This window comes from Rhinolophus sinicus, chromosome X (assembly GCF_036562045.2).
Source record: "Rhinolophus sinicus isolate RSC01 chromosome X, ASM3656204v1, whole genome shotgun sequence".
NCBI lineage: Eukaryota > Metazoa > Chordata > Mammalia > Chiroptera > Rhinolophidae > Rhinolophus > Rhinolophus sinicus.
The window spans coordinates 63,955,324-63,965,025 of record NC_133768.1 but is presented as its reverse complement, the minus strand read 5'-3'; the positions used below and the strand labels follow the sequence as shown (position 1 = coordinate 63,965,025).

The window sequence follows — 9,702 nt, the reverse complement described above, 5'->3', positions numbered from 1 at the left end:
TCCTGTGAATTCTGTGCAATAGGCAGCATTCTTCCAATAAGCTCCATGCTTGTTTACATTTACTAGTGTCAGTTTCTGCTGTTTGAAATCGAAACCCCTAACTGTACATCTACTCAATATGTTTTATAGTCAGCATAATTCTGGTCCCAAAATGTGAGCATGATATTCCAAATTCAAAATGCAGATGAGCAATAACTACACAAAATGTTAGTAGATCAGATTTGGTATTACATGGAAATAACAATCTATCATAACCATACAGAGCTTATTTCAATACTACAGAAGTAGGTTTTATTTTGAAGACAAGGTATTTACATGTAACATCAATAGATTAAAATAAATTAGTATCTCCATATGTGCCTTAGGTAAAATTTAATATCCACTCCTTTAATTCAAGGATAACTAATAATTAAGTACCTACTATGTACTAGATAGATACTAACCCAGGCACTGTGTTACATACATAAACAAGATATAATCACCTACTTCATGGAGCCTCTGGTCTAATCAAAAACAAGATGAATGAACATAATTAAAATATAACGTTAAATGCTTTGGTAGTGGTTTGCACACATTCGTGACTCTTAGCATAGTCAAAAATTTCAAGAAATACTTTTTTATTTTTTGCCAGATCCGGCCTCAGCTTTGTTTGTCCAAATACTAGCACAGGAGGACACCAGCCCCATGCAGACAGCAGCCCAGGGGTCACACGAGTCCCTCCGTCCCACATCAGAGGACAGAAGCCTCTACTCTGGAGCCTTCGTAGGGGCCTGGGAACCTCTGGGAGGCAGAGCCTGAGCTGGTGGCAGAGCTGCAGCTGCAGGTGCGACTGGGGCCTTGGTTTGAGCCTTGGCTTTAGACTTTGGCCGGCAGAGCCTGAGACCCTTGACGATGTGGCCTCGAGCATGTTTCCCAAACTTGGGGTGGCAAGTCGACTGAGCTTGTGGCTGCCGCCCTTTGGGATCTTGGGCTTGACCTCCTTGGGCGTTAAGAGGGCCTTGATGGCCTCAGCCCCTGCGCTCATGGCCTTGGTGTTGTTGGCTTGCATCTTCTTCAGGCCCTTCTTGTTGTGCTTCTTGGCAAAGCACATGTTCCCCAGGAACTTGGGGTCCACCCCCTTAAGAGATCCGTATCTTTGTGATGGGGTTTCTTGATGCCATTTCTGTGCCATTTTCGTGACTGGTTATGCTTGGTGTGATTTTTGGACTTGGCCATGTCTACACCCAATCTCACAGCTCCCAAACCCCTGGGACTGGAAGAGAAAGAAGAAGAAAGTCTTCTTGAATAAGTGTTTTTTGCTGTGTCTTGAGAGGTTGGTCTTAAAAAAGAGATGGAGCACTTTATTCCTTGACACTAGAAAGGATGAGAGAATAATAGATGAAGATGAAGATGTTACATAGGGGAAGAGGGGATAGAAGAGCAAATTGGATTGCCTAAAATTTGCCCTTCTCACTTTATTTCCTGTCCATGACCACCACCATAATCTAAGCCACTATAATCTCTGGTCTAGACTGGTACAAGAGTTGCCTTCTTTTTGTTTGTACTTTTTCTCCTTTTCAATTTATTTTCAGCATAGCGAAAACAAATGAGATTTAAGAACATTGCTCAAATCATGCCACTGCATACCTAAAACTCTTCAGTGGCCATCTGCTGCTCTTGGAATAAAATAAGGTCTTGTCTCATCTGGCCCCTCTTCTCCTCTTCAAGCCCATTCATATCATTTTCCTTGTCCCTCATTAGGCTAAGTGATCACGCTGCTCTTTTGGTCCTTGAACACCATAAACCTTTCCTGCCTTTGGTCCTTTGGATTGCTGTTCCTCCCCCACACCAACTTTCCCCTGACCCCAAAGCCCTCCTCCACGTCCCATATGCTTTACTTGCCCATCTCATTTTCATCTTTCAGGTCTTTCCTCAAATGTTATCTCAGAAAGACCGTAACTGACCATTCTCCCCCATTTACTCTGTCACCCTGTTTATTTTCATTACTGTACAACTCTACATCTCTTGTTTACTGATTTGCCTGCTTCTCCATTAGAATGTAAGTGCCCTGAGTAGAGGGACCTTGTCTGTCTTGATCACCACTATTCCCTATAATTCAGACTAATGGTTGGCACATAGTAGGATCTCAATAAATATTTGTTGAATGGATTAATCTCTGCATAGCCAAACAAAACCTTTGTAAATAATGCTAAAGTGCAAATGTCAAACTAGAAAAAATGTGCAATATATAGGCTATGTATAACATCTAAAGAGTTAATATCTACAATATATATGTAGAGCTGCTACAGATCAATAAGTAAAATAAAAACCAAATCAAGGATGCACACAGGATATAAACAGACAATTCATGGAAGAAGTACAAAGAACTCCTATACATATGAAAATATCTTCAACCTGTTAATAACAAAAACAACATTTAAAAAAATTAGATGTTTTAATCTAATTTAGACCTATTACATTGGCAAATATTGATATGATTGTTAATATCTAGTGTTGACAATCTCATATACTTTTACAAAAGTATAGATTGGTATAATATTTCTGGAAGGCAATTTGATATTTTAAATTTAAATAGTACATACCCTTTGATCCAGCCTTTCTACTTTCAGGAATTTTCCCTACAGAAATAAATGCTCTTTAAAGCTTAAGCAGATACAAGGTGTTTTTCTTCCATTTGTGTGCACCACTAAGAGGCTGGTTCACTATATCATAGTAATTTACACAGCATAATAATATATTTATGTTATGAAGTATTTCTATATGTAGTGGCGTGTAAGGATGTAGAACATGACCTTGAACTTTATCCTTGTGCTTTTTCTTTCTTTTATTTCCTGAACTTCCTGATCCTTGCCCTTGTCAGTCACAGTCACCTGCATGGCTTGGAGGTAAATAAGCATAGTTATGGTAAAAATTAAAAGGGAGAGAGTTAATATACACTCTTTGTTGTTTTATTTCACTTTGTTTTTACTTCCTAACAAGTCTGTGGAAAAACAAGAGGGAAGGCCCTCTGGAAAACAGAACATAGACTTGGTGAAGTACAAAGCTTACAAAAAGAATAGAAGAAGAAAGGATCTTATCTACCCATGGCACCCCAGTCCTGGAAAGAGATTAGATTAGAGTCTAGGAGTGACTGTGTTTGCAGGGGGTAAAGGAAAAATCCTTGAAGGTGGTTATAAGCTAGAGACAAAACGAATGGATCTAGGGGAGTATAGTTGATAGCAGGGGATCAACATTAAGGGGCACCATGTACTCTATTGGTAGCCACTGTCAGAGAGTCAAATGGAAGCGGAATTGATACCACCAAACATTCCTCATCAGGCAAGAGAGTATATCACCATGTCAAGGAGTCATGTCACCTCTAGGCTGCGAGACAAAACTTTCCTTTAAGATCTGCCTGTGTTCTTCACTGCTGCCCATCCAGCAGAAGTAGGCCCTGAGCTCTTCTGGCTCCCATCCAAACTGTGCCTTGTAAAGACTTCTCCTTGGCAACAGCCCAAGACTTTGGTAAGTCCCCCAAAACAGACGGGTGATGGGAGTATAGTAAGGAAAGCCCTGTCACCGGTTCTCCAGTGGGACTGGACAGTGGTAGAGAAATCCACTTTTGTGATATGGAGACATAGATATAAATAGATATAGATATAGATACAGATACAGATACAGATACAGATACAGATATAGATATAGATATAGATATAGATATAGGTATAGAGGATATAGCTATAGATATATACACCAAACTGTTAGCAGTCAATAAGATTTTATTTGTACTCTTTTTTATATGTTTATTAATTGCTTGAAATTTTTATATTTAGTATATCTTATTCATATAATAAAAAGGCCACTCTCAAAAGGAACAGAAAAATCTACTAGATAATGCCAATGCTACATTTTGCTTGACTTGATAAAGAGAATAAATTAGGCATTCCTTCAGAAGCACTTAATGTCTACAGCAACTATTTATTAATGTCAGTGCATATGGAATGCCCAGTCACTTGGGGTTAGGACACGTTTAAAACCAACCAGGGTTCAGTGGGAAACTATCTACTCCAAAGATATTTACCAAATATATTGCAGTACAACTCTCTCAACTCCCCGTCCTTAAGATCCTTTTGTCTGTGGCTATATTTTACTTGCATGTTTTTATAGTAGGCATTTTGGGGACTTCTGCTTCCACTCATGAATGCTATCTCCTGTGGGATGTGCCTTCCTGCCATAAACAACTGGAAAGGTGCACAAAATATATGAAACAACTGTTTTCAGACATTGGGCCATAGGCTGTGTAGTATTTTGATCCCTGAGAAGAGGGAAATAAATGAGGTGAGCCCCACCAACACCTTGACTTTCTGGTGAAGACACTTTCTAGATGGTAACACAAGGAAATGGAATCTCACTGAGCTAAGGAGATCAGAACTCAGGGAGGCCAATGCAACTAGAATTTGTTGCATTGCAACTAGAGGCATAGTACTGGAGAGGGAGATACACAGAGAAATGGCTCCAGAAATCTTCATAGGAATCTCCTTAAATCTTTGGCTAAAAACAGTCTGTGCATATGTAGGGTGAAACTCCATCAGGCTGGGCAAGGAAAAACTTAGGGAAAGAATAATTCCCAGGAAGCTGTAAGCCAAACAGTTTCAAGAGTTCATCACACAGGGCTGGGAATCATTTTGGTTCCAACTGGCCAGAATGGAGAGACATTGTCCCTGGCATTTAGTAGTGATCCCAGAAGATCATACCTTAGTAGTGGAGCTACAATGAGCTTAAAAACAAGCTTCAAAAGTATTAAAATGATCTCCATGTTACTTAACTGCCTGCCAGAATAAAGTCCTAAACTCTTTAAGGGAATAGTATAAAATCTATTACTCTAAAACATAAAATTCAAAATGTCCAGTATTCAATAAAATAATTACTAGATATATGAAGAAGCAGGAAAATGTGACCCATAAGCAAAAAGAAAATAGACACTGAAATGAGGATGAGGGAATTTGCGAACAAGGGTATTAAAACATCTGTAATATTTGTTTCATACACTTAATCCTTTTGCCATAATGATTGGATAGATCCGAATGAATATATCTGAAATTTTTATGCATAAAAATAATGTCATTTATATACAAAGCAACGCAAATTGTTATCATTAAATGCATAAAATAGTCAAAATATCAATTTTTTGTTTTTTTGTGGATTTCTGGCACATTTTGAAAAAAACCTTGAAATCAATTAATGCAGTGAAAGAGTTAAGGAAGTAAAAGGAAAAATTAACATAATGAGAAAAGAAATGGAAGACGTAAAAAAGACCAAATGGAACTTCAAGAGATGAAAAATCCAGTATCTGAAATGGAATTTTCATTGGGTGGAATTAACAGCATTAGACATTTCAGAAGAAAAGATCAGTGAACTTGAAGACATAGTAATAGAAGTAATGCAAGCTGAAGCAGAGAGAGAGAAAAAAAAAGATTAAAAGAAGTGAAAGGGGTTTCAGTGACCACATCAAGCAGTGACAATATCAAGCAGTCTAACATACCTGTAATTGGAGTCCAAAGAGAGTGAAGGGGGAGGAAAAATTTTTAAAAGAAATAATGGCCAAACATTTTCTGAAATTGATGAAAACTATAAATTTACATATCCAGTAAGCTTAATAATCTCCAAGCAGGGTAAATAAAGCGGCCATTTATGTTTGTTTCATTGCTCCCTGAATCCTGACTTATGAACTTGTATTCCAATTCTTTAGCTCTATTTTTTCCTGCTTCTGGCTTCCTAATGTAGCATCTTCTGATTTCTCAAAACTGATTGCCATCTGGACCAAGGGAATGATAATGTCCATGTTGACAAAAGGAAAGAGATGTTTATTACTACAATCCTCCTTTGTATACCTTGGAATTCTCCACTCACATAAAAGGTCTCTGCAATCTCTACCTGTCACTGTGAGTCCTTTGGGCCCTATCAAGGACTTTGTGTTGTTAAGGTTTTCTTTCTTTCTTTCTTTCTTTCTTTCTTTCTTTCTTTCTTTCTTTCTTTCTTTCTTTCTTTCTTTCTTTCTTTCTAGTGTGCCTATTAAGATGACTATTCTAATTCTATTGGAATGTTTTAAACAAGAACTATATTTTATAATTATTTCTATTCCCCAAGTACCTATTTAGCGCCTTGCACATAGGTCGATCAATAAATATAGGCTTATTGATTGATTAGTCCAGTGGTCTTCAAACTCTAGAATGCATCAGAATCATGGGGAGGGTTGATAAATCACAGATTGCTTGCCCTTGTCCCTAGAGTTTATAATTCATTAAGTCTGGGGTGGGGCTTGATAATTTGCATTTCTACAAATTCCCAGGAGGTGCTGATTGCTGGTCCTCAAACCACATATTATTAATTACTAGATTAGACTGATGAGAGATTACATATATTTCAAATCTCTCCTTAAGTGCTACCCCTTCCTTCCTTCTCCCTCAGAATAACAGGTCCTCTTTCTAACATGTATTTACTATCCTCTGTACATCTCTTACAACATTTATCATAGTCTTTCTTACTTACGCTTTTTATGTAATGAGTTTATCTTGAATACTAGATTAGCTGCAGAACTAGTTCTTTAAAAGCAGATCAGACCAATTAATAAATTGATTTTTTTCCAAATACATATCATAATGTATATATTTCTATATCAAAAATAAGTTGATAATTTTTATAGAAACAACTAAGTGATGGAAATGCAGATGGAATGAAAACATTTCAGTTCCTACTACTTTATATGCACCAGGACAAGGAAATATTAGGTAGGATTTGTATTCCTGAATTAAGAAGAGTAACTCCAATAAGACATGTCTCACTATTCTTTACTTTTTGTCTTAATTATTGTTAGTGGTACATTATAACTGCTGGGGTAGGTCAAATACTGCCAACAGCTCCATCTTCTAGAAAGAACAACACTAACAAGGGTAAAGAACACATAGTTTGAGTTTCTGGTATGAGCAACAAAGAAGTAAAAATTCAAGCTTCAAGTGTGCTTGCATGTGAAAGGTGTGGTAAGACAAGCCTTCTCTATGTTGGGACCCTCCTCTTATTCTTTTTGACGTAAAGCCAAGTGAGCATAAGGTTAGTGTCTGGGCACAAGAAGCAGTTTAAGCAAGTTCTATCCCAGGTTTTCCTGGGAAGATTTTATCTTTGTCCTCTCATTATCAGAGTGGAAGACCTGAAAGTGAGGGAAGGGAGGGGTCAAGACCAGGGAGTGATCCCTGGAAAAAGGGCTAAGGGGTCACTCTTCTTCTAGTTTAGGCGTAGGTTAGGATGGGGGCCAGGTAAAGAACCACCTTCATTCACTTATTGTCCAGGCCAGTTTAACCTGAGACCATAAAAAGATGTGAGGTCACACTCAGCTCTAGCTACAATTAAGTGTGTATTTGTCCAGTGTCTCCTATGTGCTATATATACGCGTATTCCCCAGGAGCCTCATATAGGAGGAGGCAGCATGATGGGATTTAAAGATTTGGTGATTTGGGATGATAGTCATCTCTCTTCCCATCAGTGTTATAACTAAATATGTGACATACATTCAATTATGTAGGGATGAAACCTGTTTCATGCAGTTTCAGATTATAATAGCTCAACAGATAAATTCTTTGTGAAAATGAAATAATACCATTCTTTTAATTGAACAGCTAATTTGCTTCTAAGATTCATTTTATCTTTTAAAACAAATTTTGACTGCCATACTATTTCTGTTACAAAACCTGAGTTTTGCAATAGACATAAATATCATCATAAAAAGCTGAATTGTTTTTACTAGTACAGATCCCTTATTATTTTATTCTCCTGGAGGACATAGCTCTTTTTAAAAATCTCCTCTTCATTTCTGTAAGTTCTCTACCAGTCAACATGTTGGTATTACGAAGAGTTAATTTATCATTAGCGCCAGTCTATCAATAAAACCATTTTTATGGGCAAGTCTAAATGATTCTATATTATTGTAAAAGAGCACAGTTGGAATAAATTATAATTACATTTCTTTTATACTGAAATGAAAGGTCATTTCCTCAGATCTTTACTCACACTGAACTATTAAACGTGTATTCTAATATGCTGCATTCAACTTTTTCAATACACCATCTTTATTGGTTTCTTTCTATCCTCCATTTCATTAACTGATCTGCATTTCTGTTTATGCCAGCATCCTCTAATAATGCCATGACTTGCTCAGCAAAATCCCACCACTTCTGGCGACTGACCAAGCTTATACAATGTGCTTTCACATAAAAGCTTCCTCATTGCAGACTGCTATGTGAACTATTTTGGTAGGGATTTTATAATGCTGCTTTGTAATTAAATGAATGAAAATTAAGGATCCAATTTCAAATTAGCTTGTACAAAGTCATTATCTATCAGTCTGACCAGAAAAGCAGTAGACCCTGTATCATTTGAATAAATATGCTAGTGGGAAAGGCATATCACTTATCCTGAGTCTTAATATCATATTCATATTTGAACACAGTCTAATTACATTTAATAAAATGTAGGGATATATAAAAAGCACAAGTCACTTATCAAGATTCATTTCTTAAACTATGATAGCATCACAAGCTGCCGTGTAATTTACTAAGTATAAATACTACTGTAATTTAATCTAAAGTATTTAGGATTAGCTCATCATCATGTGTTTTGAGGGAAAAATATTTCTGAGGGTTTAAAAATGTTTAGTGATGAATTTGGAGTCTTAAGTTTTGAAAATTCAAGTGTGCTTATGGCCCATCATTCTTTTCAATAAAAATACAGAAAAGCAATTACTCTCTCATGGATCTAAATATAAAAGGAATCATTTTCCTGAAACAGACAACTATTGTGAAGTGAGCAGAGATACATAATACATGTTCCCTGATAACGTCCATGATACAACATAGTACCTTCTTTTGTATAGTGTTTGCTAAGCATAAATTAAAAGTAGCTGAGTGACAATCACAGTGTTAGGCAATTTTCCGAAATGCCAATTTTTAAAATTCGTGAATATATACAATAAATATTATATAGTGTTTATTTTCCCTGCCCAAAAAGCGGGACCTACATTAGCACTGGGTCATAAATCCAAAAATACATCTTTTTGCAATCGGTGCACGTGCGCGCGTGCCCACGCACACACAAGAGTGAGAATTTCTTACCAACTGAAAAGAATTTACCAGTGATCAGTCACTGGTGTCAGAAGTAAGAGGTAGTTAAGGGGGAGCTGGTAAATCCCACCTCCCACGCACACTCTTCTGACAACTGGAATGTGGTCTCAGTTGAATGAAAAAAAAAAGGAAGCAAATGTGTCAACTATAATGATAGTAAAATTAATGCTTGAAGGAGTAGCTCAGCCTTTCTGTTATCTGGGCCTGCAGATCATGTCGCTCCATCACTACGGACAAGTAGTACAGCTACCTGCATGTTATATCTCAGAAGCCCATTAAGATTTCAAAAGTGGAGCAATTCTGCATGATGATCAGCTCCGCGTTGTTGCCATGGGAGTGAGTGGCTTAAAGGTCAACATGAAAGTATCCTTAACTTCCTATGTGTTAGCTGTTTTTATAATAAATATTATTGAGTATATGGTAGGCAGAATTCTACAATGACCCCCAATGATTCCTTTACTATCTCTTCCCCCTAAGTCTGGGTGGAACATGTGAATGTGTGACATCACTCCCGTGATTCTGTCACATTTTATAGCAAAAGGGATTTTGCAGA

The 9,702-nt window shown here is 37.1% G+C and overlaps 1 pseudogene; it reads right to left on the bottom strand.

Moving 5' to 3' along the window:
* Positions 1-746: 746 nt before the first annotated feature.
* Positions 747-1,215, bottom strand: LOC109460297 (large ribosomal subunit protein eL29; annotated as a pseudogene).
* Positions 1,216-9,702: the final 8,487 nt, after the last annotated feature.